At 32.5% G+C, this 14431-nt stretch overlaps 1 protein-coding gene across 20 annotated transcripts in view; it reads left to right on the top strand.

Annotated features, from left to right (window-relative positions):
- Positions 1-13953, top strand: part of LOC114328741 (arfGAP with SH3 domain, ANK repeat and PH domain-containing protein) — a 415375-nt gene extending 401422 nt beyond the window's left edge. For all 20 annotated transcript variants that reach the window (XM_050663451.1, XM_050663458.1, XM_050663453.1 and 17 more), the window contains one exon: positions 255-13953. The gene's annotated coding sequence lies outside the window, so the exon portion shown is untranslated. The remainder of the gene's footprint in view (positions 1-254) is intronic.
- Positions 13954-14431: the final 478 nt, after the last annotated feature.

Consider the following 14431-nt stretch of genomic DNA (forward strand, 5'->3'; position numbering starts at 1 on the left):
CTCATAGTGGTGACGTCAAGCACATAATGCCTAAAGGGCATAGCGAATCGCGACGTACGATGGGCCGTTGGAAAGAGGAGGACGAATCATCGTGATACCTATCCATCAGGGTCCTTGGCATCGATGGCTCGTTGAATGTACAAGAAGTAAAAGAAGCGACCAACAATGACCAGAGGGTCGTAAGAAGATTGTTGATTTTGAACAGGCAAGAGGCAATGTATGCACCAACATGTGAAGTACATGACAATGACTAGGTTATTTGGACAGTCCTGTAGTCTTTTTTCTCGTTGTACTATTACATTTTCTTCATTTTAAGCTCCTGGGAATACTTTTTTAAAGTAATTTTCTCCGTTTGATTTAGATCACTCGGTCCTATTCTTCTTCTGATCTTGTATGTTATTCAGACTCAATGCTATTTCATATCGCTTGATCTTATTCTTCTTCTGGTCCTGTAGGTTATTTAGACTCGATGCTATGTCGTTTGGACAATCCTGTAGTCTTCTTTTTTGTTGTACCAGTATATTTTCTTCATGTTAAGCTCCTAAGAGACCAGCTTCTAAGAGATTAAAGAGCTGTTTTGTTTAGATCATTTGGTCATATTCTTCTTAAACTATTCACGTCCACTATGGCATTTAGTCTGGATAGGTACTGTCATTGAGACAATCCTGTTGCCTTCTTTCTTGTACTAGTAAATTCTCTTCATTTTAAGCCACTGGGACTACTTTTTTAAAGAGTTTCTTCTGATTTAGATCACTAACTGGCTGATCTGTAACATTTCATTATGCCAAATTGTATGAAAAATCTGAGATACCGCAAAGAATCAGTATTATTGAAGAAATTTTGTAGAAACTTTGGTGCGTACTGTATATCACAACCTTTGTGCTAGAGTGTCTTCATTAAATTATAGCAACATTATAAAAAAAAGAAATAGGAGAATGTTATATCGATGTCTGGAATATGAATGTACCCTTAATACTTATGAATTTTTAATATTAAAGTACGCATTTTAAATAAAAAAAAAATGTGTAAGCAGTTTACCAATGATACCAAGAATTATGTAAATGTAATTAATTTTTAATTTTATTTGTATATAATTGTATATTTTTTCAGTGTAATTTATTTTAGTGTGTAGTGGAGAAGTAAAAACGCTTTCAAAAAGGTCTTTTACCTCTGCTTTAATTTTTTTTAAATAAGTTTTGATTTAGAATGAATTTTACCTGTGCTTTGTCTTGTGCTGATTGTGGAGTTGAGTTCTACTTTTCAATTGAGTTCCTCTTAATATATCCCTACATATATTTTGTAATCTTGTAAGTAGACGTACTATACCATAAATTCTAAATTAAGGTAATAATCATATTTCTATTGCAATATAATGATTTAAATCTTTAGGATTACAATTTAGTTAGATGTAGAGATAATATTTAGAAGGTGTTAAATTTTATAGGAGAAAAAGTAAAAGAGAAGTTACGATTTCGAATCAGCACACTGAAAGGCAAAGGCAGTATTTCTGGCCAGTATATTTTTGTGTAATGCAGGTCAGACTCAACTACAATATGATTTTTGATGTCTGTCTGAGAAACAGACATTTTTGAATGTGATTTTTGAACATTTTCCACTATATCCTGATTAATACAGAGTGGACCAGAAGTTTGGAAACACCCAATTATCTCTTCAATGTATGGTCCGAATTATACAAAAACAAGGATACACCTATTTTGCATTGTGAATATTTGAAATTTGATTGCTGTAACGTTGCCAGGTTTACCATGTTATTGATATCATTAGTCACTTTGGTTTTTTAAAAACAACACCCTGTATATTGTAATTGTGTATTGAAATCTCCACTGCAATATCAGTTCAACCGTACACAATACTTTCGATTCTATGTAGTCAGGAACATCTTAAAAAGATAAAACAAAACCGTAGAAATGTCTTATCGCCTCAATAATTTTTTTGATTCAACTTAAAATTATACTACATTGCTAAATTAATGTCTACCTAATCAAATGTTCAAGATGTCCTTCGTTTTTAATTTGATAGTATCCTAAACAATGGTAGAATGCGCCTATTACATTTCTTCATGTTTCTCTAGAAATTAATATGGATTCATCGATAATTCTTTGCCTTACTCTGCTACACTTGCTGGTTTAGTTTTATAATTCTGGTTTTCAATTATCCCCATTAAAAATAATTTTTAGTTTTCAAATCGGGTGAACGAGGAGGTCACTCAATACTACCTAATCAAACTTGTTTTTCAGGGCAGGTACAATTTCATTTCTAAGTAGAATTTCATATTTATCGCTTGTTAAATTGCTTTCTATAAAAATCGGCCCAATTAATTGAGTACCCGCTATACTCATCCATACATTTAGTTTTGGTGGTCTTTGACTATAGTTTGCACGTATCTAGTGTGGATTTACCTCACTCCAATACCATACATTTTGGCGATTTACATTCCTACACAGTGTATACAGGGTGTCCCCGAAAATAGTGCGTTCCTTTAAGGTATGGATATAATACACAATTTAGAACAAAAATGTCCTATAACATTTTTTTCTAAAGTTATTACATTGGTCTCCATATAAGTGACTTTTTATTTTCATAAATTTGAATGACATGGCAACGTAGCCTAGGAGAACTTGCTGTGACTGTGAAAATTTAACGTAATAACCCCTTGTTTATTTACTATTTAAGGTGTGATTTTTGGGATTGTTGACATCGTAGGTACCTACCTGTAAAATAATGGATATTGGTTTGATTGATATTTACATTATTTTACCTACCAGATGCAACTGACTTACAAACCTACTTTTTTATTCTTTAGATTTTTGAGTTGCGCGTTGTTACCGGACTTTAATTTGCATATCAAAATGTATTTTCGTTTTTTGATCAACGGATGAATTTAGAAAAAAATGTTTATAAGACTTTTTTGCTCTACATTGTGCCTTCTACCTATACCTTTAAGGAACGCACTTATTTCGGGGCACCCTGTATATTGCTTCGTTTTAAAAACATATATTGTTCTCGTCAGTTACAATTTTATTCATAATCATTACCTCACTAAACTGTAATCTACGGTCATAGTTATCTTCATTTAATTCTTGCAACAACTGGATTTTGTAGAGTTTAAATGAATTCTTATGCCATACACGCAAGACTGAGAAATGGCCTACATCATGTATACAGGGTAGCGAGAAAGTATGGAAACACGGTCATTTCTCGGAAACCGCTGAAACTATTTTTATAAATGGACAGCTCTGCGTGAGGACGTATGTGGATCTTCAATGGAACTTTGCATTAAATCTAAAGTTTTATTGTAATTTATAACAGTTTTTGGTCTATCTGCTCGAATGCCATCTTGTACTCAGCCAGTTTCCTCAAAGCACTTTACAATTTTTTGTAGCGTAAGCCTTATGGACTTACGGATATAATGGTTTGCCCTTTTTCATTTGTTACGTTGGTGCTACGTTGATAGATTGCCATGATAATCTTTCAGGGTTGGAATGTCGAGTTGAAACACTGACTCTAACTTTATAACTTTATTTACGGTTTACAACATCAATCAACATAAGGTTACTAAGATGTTGTTTCGCGGGGTGGTCCTTCAGGACACCCTTCTCGTAGGACGGGTCACTAGCATAGTAACGATCTTGATAATAATAATACTATAATGATAATGATAATCCCTCTGTTTATTTATATCTCCTTATAATTTGGACTTTGAAAAGTAAACTATACGTAAGCCTCTACGAGGTTACATAAACAAAACTGGGTTAATCAACCTTCGTTCTGTTTGCCTATTTAGAAACAATATTTTTTGTAACAATCTAAATTACTTAAAATTATATACATTTTTTGATACATATTATATTATACAGTAAGGGGTTTTTCCCTTACTGTACACATTAAAAACTATCTTTATTGTAGAATGTAGAATTTTCAAGAACATAATTGTGAGCTTTAGCTATTAATACAATTTATTTTACAAAACTTTTCAATGAACTTCAATTGTTAGTTTTATGAATTAATGTCAAAATGAGAGAATTCTATGTTTATTGAATTACTATAAACTATTTGGCACTGAGAAGTTTTATTTATTCAAGACTTTAGTGACTAGATAAAATACCAAGTGTTACATAGTATTGAAGTGAGGATTCCAATAACACAATACACAGAATGTTGTATTTAAAAAACCAAAGTGACTGATGAGATCAGAAAAATGGTAATCTGGCAACATTGCAAGCATGAAATTTGAAATCTTCATATTGCAGAATAGGCCCGGTTTTTATACAATTCGGACCATCCAGCGAAGAGACAATTAGGCGTTTACAAACTTTCGGGCCACCCTGTACATATATTGATTACCATACGCCATACATTTCAGATGCGGGGTGTCGTACAGAGTTACAGAGATAGCGGAGTTATTCACCCTGTGAACGTTAATTTTCTTTAGCATACATTTAGTCTGCCATAACTTTGTGTTGTAATTAATTTTATATAATGTACATATTGATTTTCTAAATTATTGAGTCTGAAATCTATACTTTTTTCTAAATCGTCGTCAACCCTCGTACAGGGTAGGGTGTACGAGGGTCATTCGTAAAATAAGATTCTCTATGCCGCTGAGAAAGAGTGCGACGTTCTGGAAGAAATCTGGCAACACTATCTTACACATCAACTTTCCCTCTCTCTTACCCCACCACTTTCGCCTCACTGCATTGGTGCATTGCTCAGTGTTGGCCTAGCAGCCTTTGAATATGGAGGTCACGATCGCTCTTACCGCCAATGTGAAATTCATGCTGTGATACGTTTTTTAAATGCAAAATGGATTTCATGGACTATTGACATTCATCGTCAATTATCGAATATCTATTTAACATGTTCGCAAATAGAGTAGAGAATTCAGTGAAGGCTGAATAGAGATTTACAATGAATCGGAAGGCCTTGTTGAACAGATATGCACTTTTACCCGTAAACTACGATTAGCTGACGATGAATGTTAATAGGTTAAATCCATTTTTCATTTAAAAAACGTATCATAGCATGAATTTCACATTGGCGGTAACAAAGACTGGGAATTCCATCTTAGAAGGCTTCTAGGGCGACACTGAGCAAGGCGAAGGTGGTATCTTGAGAGAGATGGAGAGTTGATGTCTAATGCAGGGTTGCCAGATTTCTCTCAACACGTCGCACACTTTATTTTTTTATACGAATGACTCTAGTGCCTTTTAATTTGTCTTGATACAATTTCATTGTGACAGCAGGTGTGTGTAATTGTATATTTTTGTAGAGATTCATTTCGTGTGTTTATGCTATAGAAAAACCAAAGAAATCTATACATGTATAAATAGAGATATTTGCCAGTGTACATACTGTTTTTTATTCTATGAGCTATTTTTGAAAATAGTTAGAATATTTTTTTAACATCCCTTGTTTCATTTTTGAATTCTATTGTGAAGAGGTCAATTTTAAATCAAGTTATTTTGGCAGTTAAACAGTCAATAAATTAAGTCATGACGCCACAAGTGGTGGGCGGATCTTATAATAAAAACTATAAGCTTATAAGGCATATTTAATCGTAAATTTTTCTTTTATTTGTTATAAATTACATTTTTGTCGTCGATTTTTATAGAACAAAAATTATATTTGAGCGTTTATCTACAATAAGGTTGTTTTTGGTCTCTTAAAGGCATTTAAGGTTATGTCCATGTCTATAATCTGACCTATGAAGTATAAAACCACAAAAATTGTTATTCTTGAGTTAAAATCAAAAGACTTACCAGGTGGTATTGTTTAGTAAATTTTGGAGCGTCAACATTCTTCTTTTTAAAAATGTGTATAAACATTTTCAATTTCTTTGCAACACGAAAATGCAGCAGCTGCATAATACTCAGGTTAAATCGGAGAGTGCAGGAAGAGTCTATACCGGTTTCGGAGGTCTTTTCCCCCTCATCAGTAGTCCCATATCCTCTTCTCTCCGATTCCTCCACGTATCATACTTTGGGCCCTTCCGAATTGCAAAGAAAGAAATGTCACAGATGAACTAGAGCTATCTTCCGAAAAACAAAGTAAGTTATCCATCGGAGAGGATAGGAGAGAAGAGGATATGGGACTACTGATGAGGGGGAAAAGACCTCCGAAACAGGTATAGACTCTTCCTGCACTCTCCGATTTAACCAGAGTATTATGCAGCTGCTGCATTATCGTGTTACAAAGAAATTGAAAATGTTTATACACATTTTTAATTCATTTACTCTTTTGTAGGAGTATTAAGAAATCTTTCTTGCTGGAACTTTTACCACGCTGAGCAGATGAGTTGTGAATTATTTAAAATTCTCTCATCTTAATTTCCTCGGCATCCTGTTTGATTTATAAATTTTGAAAATCTCAGGAGGTGTAACCAAAGAAAGTATTCCACCTGTTGTCAATCTGGTGGTATGGGAACGATATTTATTGTCGTTTTCTGTGCGACTTCGATTGATAACTTACTTTATTCTTCTTTTTGTTTGGAAAAGCTCAAAATTGCACCCCCAATTTGATTCCAGAATTCAGAAGCCCTAATATACAGTGAGTGGTTCCAGTATACCGTTACTATTGTTTTGAAAGAAATCTCATATTGTCGAAGTGTTTTTTACAAAGAATTCAATCTTTACTTAGTTTACTGTATATTTTATTTCTTTATTTGATCTGAATTTTACTATAATCTATTGTTTTCATAAATATGATTAAGGAATTCCATGATAGAACATTATGTCAAGTAAATCTTTTTCTGATTTGTGTGGATTCGAAAGACCTACTTTTTACCGAAAGTTACTTTCTACATTTGTTTTTTTTTAGTCTTCTACTGGGGGTTATGATTTATCAGTTTTCTATTAATGAAAAATGTATTCTCTGGTTGTTCTTTTTTGTAATGTCAGAAAGACTGTTTCTTAGTGTCTGTTCGTAGAAATGCTACAACAGCAGTAAGGTTCTACTGAAGTGGTTACTAAAGTGACATTTGACAAGTATAGGAGTGATAACTGTCAACAAGTCTACCAACGTTAAATATCTAAGACGTACACAAGCGTTTTACGAAAAGTAAACAGAACTTGAACATATATCATAATGGGAGAAACAGATAAAGTAAATGAAGAAAATTTCACATTGGAGATATCAATCTTTTAGGGATGTTCAAAAGAGTTTCAGAATTTAAAATCAATGGGAAAATCCCAGTAGCTGGCTATATACCATAATTAAAAATCATACAGAAGGAAAAACTTCGTTTGTACAATGGTATAAAAAAAGTTAATTGAAAATCTATTAAAAAGTTATCTAAAAGGATTCGCAAAACGTTTTCGATCTAGATCAGATCATCTTCACTGCGTTCTGCTTAGTAGATGAAACTAGCAACCTTATAAAATAGGTAACATCGAGAAATATGATTTACATGTTAATAATCTGATAATAATAGCGACTCTAAGTCGATGTTAAAAGATAAATTTGTTAAGAGTACTCAAAGGGCAACATAATTCCCTGCTCGATAAGAACATGTGGTTCTTGCCAGTTCAATGGACATAGACCAACAATGTGTCATCAGATTATTAACATGTAAATCATATTTCTCGATGTTACCTATTTTATAAGGTTGCTAGTTTCATCTACTAAGCAGAACGCACTGAAGATGATCTGATCTAGATCTAAAACGTTTTGCGAATCCTTTTGGATGACTTTTTAATAGTTTTGCAATAAACTTTTTTTATACCATTGTACAAACGAAGTTTTTACTTCTGTAGGATTTTCAGAATTTACTTTACCTGGGTGAAAAATTAGGTGAAAAGGGACATGAGAAAGGGGAGATAATGGCAAGAATAGTAACAGGAAACAAAAAGAATAGAGCATTGCGATCATTAGTGATATCCAAATTTGTATCAAGAAAAACAAAAATAACAATCTACAAAACAGATATCGGGCCTACAGCTACATATGCATTCGAAAAATGGATGCATAAAAGATCAGAAATAGACCTTTTACAAAAATGAAAGAGAAAAATACAAAGAGAAATATATGGAGATGTGAAAATAGACGGTCAATGGAGAAGGAATAATGAAGAACTTGAACTATATAACGAACCAAAAATAATGACTAGTCAAAATACAGAGAATAGAAGGACATCTTTAGGACATATTAAAATAATGGGAAAAGAAAGAACGCCGAAAATGGTACTATCACGAAAGCCAAAACAAACAAGAAGAAAAAGTGATCAGAAAGAGATGGAAGGACAGCGTATGTTAAGACTTACAAATATTGAGAATTGGGAACAAAAATCATTGAACAGAAATCAATGGAGAGAAGTGGTTAAGAAATGTATGGAAAGCTTGTAGGAATTAAATGTATTTTATATAAATAAATGTAAATAGTAATGGAAAATTAAACGTTATAGCGTAGGCCTTCAAGGCCTTTTGAGCTTGATCAATAATAACCCATATATCAGAAATAAGAAGAGCTAGATACGGCTAGTCGGAACATTTTAAATGTATGTGCGATGAAGAAGGATTACAGACAATAGCAAGATGAGCGAAGACCGTATGGACGGTTTTGGAGAAGGTGATTTAACTACATGGAACGAGATCTGGTGTCCAAGGCTAGAGGAGGTTTTTATACACTTTAAGATGCTGATACTGTTCATGTTGTATTTTCCCCCTCCAGAACACTATTTATCGACTTCATAAATGAATAATTACCATTGTTTCTAATATTGTTCATACTTCTCCATTGAAATCCATTTTCCTAGCTGCTTTTCATCAATTTTTTACGTTTTTATTGTAGTCTCTAAATTAATCTTATGTGGGGTTCTCTCTTAATCTGAATCCGCAAAACATCGGCAATGTTGCCACAGCCCTATAGTAGAGTCTTGATCTTCTTAAGTTTTTATTAAGAGACATTTCCAAAATATTAAGGTATGTTTTCGTTTATTTTCTTCAAATTAAACTTTAATAGACGTTCCGGCTTCCATGTTGGTAATCGTAAAAAGTGTATTTTTTATATTTATAATTTTCAAATGATTCTTATGCCCACAAAGCAGAATATTTGATTTTATCAACTCTATGGGGAGATGCTTTTGCGGCGGTTCTTTTGTAGTTTTGATTAATGTAATAGTATTGTGGAAGATTATAAATGGAGTATTGTGGAAGATTGCAAATGGATTTTAACACGATTTTTTTAATGGCTTCAATATTCTTTTTATTATTAAAACCTATGCTTAGCAACGTACTATACACTGTCAAACTCTTTTTGAATAAATATATTGTTTTTAAAAAACTTTTTATCGGTTGTACAGTGTTTCTGCGTAATTTGGAACCATATGGGAAACTTTTTTAATATCAATTTTACGAAAAAAAGTTATTCTTTATAAAGTGCTCTGCATAGTCTAAAACCTAAGACGCAATCATCAGATATCAAATTTTATCAACAGTATACGAGGTATATAAAAAATATGAATTTCGCTCAAGAGTAAAGTGCCTTTATATTTCACAACATCAAAAATTGTAATGGAGGAAAGCGGTTTGTAATTAAAAATTATGTTATAATCTGCATTTACACTCTTCTAATTGAAAAAAAAAAAATTTTTTTGAAAATTTTCCTCAAATTACGGACACCCAACATCATTTTTATTTATGTTAGCTCCGTTATTATTAATTTTACGAAAAAAAGTTATTCTTTATAAAACGTTCTGCATAGTCTAACTAAGATAAAATTATAAGATATTAAATTTTGTCAATTTTATACGAGGTATCAAAAAATATGAATTTCTCTCAAGAGTAAAATATGTTTATTTTTCACAATATTGAAATTTGTTATTATAAAAAGTTGTTCAGAATTAAAAACTATATTTCAATATGCAATTGCATCCTTCTAGTTGAAATATTGTGAACTATAAAGGTATGTTACTCTTGAGCAAAATTCATATTTTTTGACATACCTCGTATAAAATTGAAAAAAATTGATATCTTATGATTGCATCTTAGTTTTTTGACTATTCAAATATTTTTATAAAGAATTTTTTTCGCAAAATTAATAATAACGGAGTTATCTTACATAAAAATGATGTTGGGTATCCGTAATTTGAGGAAAATGTTCAAACTTTTTTTTTCAATTAGAAGAGTGTAAATGCAGATTATAACATAATTTTTAATTACAAACAACTTTTCTCAATGACAATTTTCGATATTGTGAAATATGTATATACACCGTTCTTAGGCGTCAACGCCCTTCGGTAGGGATCTATGGGGGAGTATCACCGAGCCGCAAGCCCTTATCCCTTGCCGTACTCCTCCCTCATAGGTCGATCAGATGCCCGCATATTCCAGTCTAAGCGCCAGATTCATATTTAGAATTTTATACTGACGCGTTAGCCTTTTTGTTTTTCCGATGGCCTGGCTTGGGCTTGAACTCTCGTACCTCACAGCGAAGTGAAGTGCGGGTCAGCCGCTAGTCGCACTGAGCTATCCGATCGACTATATAGATATCTATATTGTGAAATATAAAGGCACTTTACTCTTAAGCGAAATACATATTTTTGGACATACCTCGTATATTATTGATAAAATTTGATATCTGATGATTGCATCTTAGGTTTTAGACTATGCAGAGCACTTTATGAAGAATAACTTTTTTTCATAAAATTGATAATAAAAAAGTTTTCCATATGGTTTTAAGTTACGCAGACACACTGTATATCAAGGAGTAGACACTAAAAAAACCGATCTAATTAAATGAGATTTTGCCCTCACATTGTGCGAAATCTCGTGTTTTAAATGTCACAATTATAATTTTATTTGAAAGTGACCTCTGAGAGAATATTTTATAGAAATTATAGTTACTTGAACATGTTGTAGTAGTGCAGGTGGTTGTTTTGAAACTTGATCCTGTTTCTGGAAATTATCGGCTGTTTTTTAGGGCCTGTACACATGAAGGCGGTAGACGCCGCGTTAAGAGCTCGTTAGAAAAAAGGCACATGTCCGTCAGTCTTTGTAGGAACGTGAAATACAAAATGGAATAAATAGAAATAAAAATAATTTTTTGATAAATATACAATCTCCATATATCTATGAGTGTAAAAGATGTACAATGTTAACAAAAGTGTTAACAAAACTTCTTCTTTAAGGGCCTCTCCCAATCGGAGGTTATATATTATCATCAGTATCTTTACTCTATCTACCGCTGCTCTGAAGAGTTATAGAACTGCTCTTAAACCAGTCCCTTAAATTCTTCAACAATGACACTTCCCTTCTTCCTATACTCATTCCTCCTCTTATCTTTCCCTGTATTATCAGTCATAGCATTTTATATCGCTGTTCTCTCATTACGTGTCCCAGTTATTGTAACTTTTTTATTTTTATTGTGTTTATTATTTCGTAATCTTTGCTCATTTCTCGCAATACTTCCGTGTTCGTTTTTTTCTGTGTCCATGCTATTTTAAGCATCCTTCTGTAACACCACATTTCCCAGCTTTCAAGACCATTTAATGCCCAGCTTTCAAGTCCATATTTCAGTATCGAAAATACGTAGCATCGTAAAGCTCTTACTCTCAGTTCTAATCTAAGGCCTTTGTTGAAGAGAACTGTTTTCATTTTTACAAATGCATTTCTTGCTATATACAGGGTATTAGTAAATAAGTATGAAAAACTTTAAGGGCTAATTCTACATAAAAAAATAATGGTAGTAAAAAAAAGTAAAAAAACGTATGTTCGCAAATGCTTCGTTTCCGAAAAACAAGGTGTTGAAATGTTTATTTCAAACTGCCAATTTTTTTTATTACTCTAAGACCGGTTGAGATATGGCAATTACATTTGATGGGTTTTAAGAGGTAGTTATTTCGCATTTTTTGACAAACAAATAACAATTTTGTATTCAACATTGGCGCGCCTACGTGTAATGGTCTGAATTTTTTAAAGAAAAAAAAATGGTACGCCACTGAGATATTTCAAATTAAAAATTATTTTTGTATTCCACGTTTAATTTATCAAAAGAGCCTTTCTTGTATTTTTTTCATATGTTGCACCGTTTTTATGCGAAAAAATAAAACATCTTTGCGCGTATTTTTCATTTCTTAATACATTATCAAGAACTCTCCAATATAATAATACCAAAGTAGAACAATAACAGAAAATATTACTAAAAAGACTTTAACTAGGTGCAAAGCTACAATAAATGTTCAAAATCACCTCCTTTAAAGATGACAGAATAATTTTATATTCACCATTGGCGCCCGTACAGGTAATGGTCTGAGTTTTCTAAAGAAAAAAAATAGTGTGCCACTGAGATACGTCCAATTCAAAATCATTTTTGAAGTCCTCGTTAAATTTACGACAAAAAATCGTTCTTGTCTTTTTGTCATATGCGGCGTCGTTTTTATACAAAAAAATAAAACATCTTAACGCTTACAAATTATTCGAGGTAGATTTCATATGCATGGAATCTTATTTCAAATACTTTGTAAACTTTTAAGATGTTTTATTTTTTGCATAAAAAAGGCGCCGCATATGAAAAAAAGACAACGATTTTTTCTCTTTAATTGAACGAGGAATCCAAAAATGATTTTTAATTTGACATATCTCAGTGGCGTACTATTTTTTTTCTTTAAAAAATTCAGACCATTACCTGTACGGGCGCCAATGGCGAATATAAAATTATTCTGTCACCTTTAAAGGAAGTGATTTTGAACCTTTGTTGTAGCTTTGCACCTAGTTAAGATCTGTTTAGTAATATTTTCTGTTATTGTTCTACTTTGGTATTATTATATTGAAGAGTTCTTGATAATGTATTAAGAACTGAAAAATGCGCGCGAAGATGTTTTATTTTTTCGCATAAAAACGGTGCACCATATATGAAAAAAATACAAGAAAGGTTATTTTTCATAAATTAAATGTGGAATACAAAAATAATTTTTAATTTGAAATATCTCAGTGGCGTACCATTTTTTTCTTTAAAAAATTCAGACCATTACCCGTAGGCGTGCCAATGATGAATTGATGAATACAAAATTGTTATTTGTTTGTCCAAAAATGCGCAATAACTACCTCTTAAAACCCACCAAATATAATTTTCATATCTCAACCAGTCTTAGAGCAATAAAAAAATTGGCAGTTTGAAATAAAAATGAACACCCTGTATCTCGGAAACGAAGCATTTGCGGACATACGTTTATAGAACAAACTGGCATTATTTTTTCATGCAGAATTACCCCTTAAAGTTTTTCATACTTATTTACTAACAGCCTGTATATCCTGGCCCTTATTTATGTTGTATTTGTATTTATCAAACCTTGCTATCCTTGTTTGTTTGTTTGTGTATTTGTTTTTTTTTCTTCTGTTTAACAAGTTCTTCAACTATGGAGTTTTTATTCATCCTGAACATATATAGTTTTGTATCAAAATTTTCGACTTCCATTGTAGACAGATCACTTTTCAATATAGCACAGGGATGTCAATAGCACAAATGCGCGCGCTTGTCTGTGAACATATGTACTGTGTCTGTGAACATGTGAACTAGAAGCGCGCTGCAAACGCAGCGTTTAAAGTGTATTCATTCTATATGCGACACGATACCATTTGTTTCTTTGAAACTTGGAACGCGGCGTTTAGCAAACTCAGCGTCTAGCGCGCTCATGTGTACAGGATCTTACCCCAACCAACGGTTGGATACTACTTTTGGGAGACTAAATATTAATTTATTAAAATATCGTGTTATTTTTACACCTACTTATTTATTTGATAAGTAATTAATTCTAGTAATTGAATTTAGGAAATCTTTTGTGACTAGTAGTTTTCACTAATATACCAAAGCTTGATATTTTCTTAACCATGTGAGTTTTCGGATTTTTTTGTATTGGCATTTAAAGTTAAAATTAAACTACACAGATGTTAACAGTTAAGCTGTACTAACAGGAGCCAAATAAACGTTTTTATCATTAAATCTATTTTATTTACTTGCTAAATGAGTGGGTGTTTGAGAATCCCTGGTAACAAACATGGCACCCAAATAGACAGCTCTCATTTTAAAAATAATCCAAGCTATACGCTCCCGGGGAAGCTGAACTGATTTCACTTGAAGATCATGGGGGATCATCCCATTCTGAGTTTTGTTTTACAGTTGCTGTGTGACTTCGCTGTTTCCACTACTTTTCACTCCATTCCGCTCTCTCTTTGATTGTCCTTTCTACATTTCTAATTTTCATATTTCATAAGTCTTCCTACACTTGAAGTCTTCATGTTAGTTTAGGTCTGCCTCTGGTGCGTTTACCTGGTAGTATCCATTCCGTTATAACTCTTAACCAATTGCTCTTCTCTCTTCTCATTATGTGTCCATACCATCTAATTCTCTTGACCCGCCCATTATTGTATTTCGTGATTCATCCATTGTCTTACATCCTCTTCGTTTTCCGTCTTTGGTC

This window comes from Diabrotica virgifera, chromosome 10, assembly GCF_917563875.1.
Source record: "Diabrotica virgifera virgifera chromosome 10, PGI_DIABVI_V3a".
NCBI lineage: Eukaryota > Metazoa > Arthropoda > Insecta > Coleoptera > Chrysomelidae > Diabrotica > Diabrotica virgifera.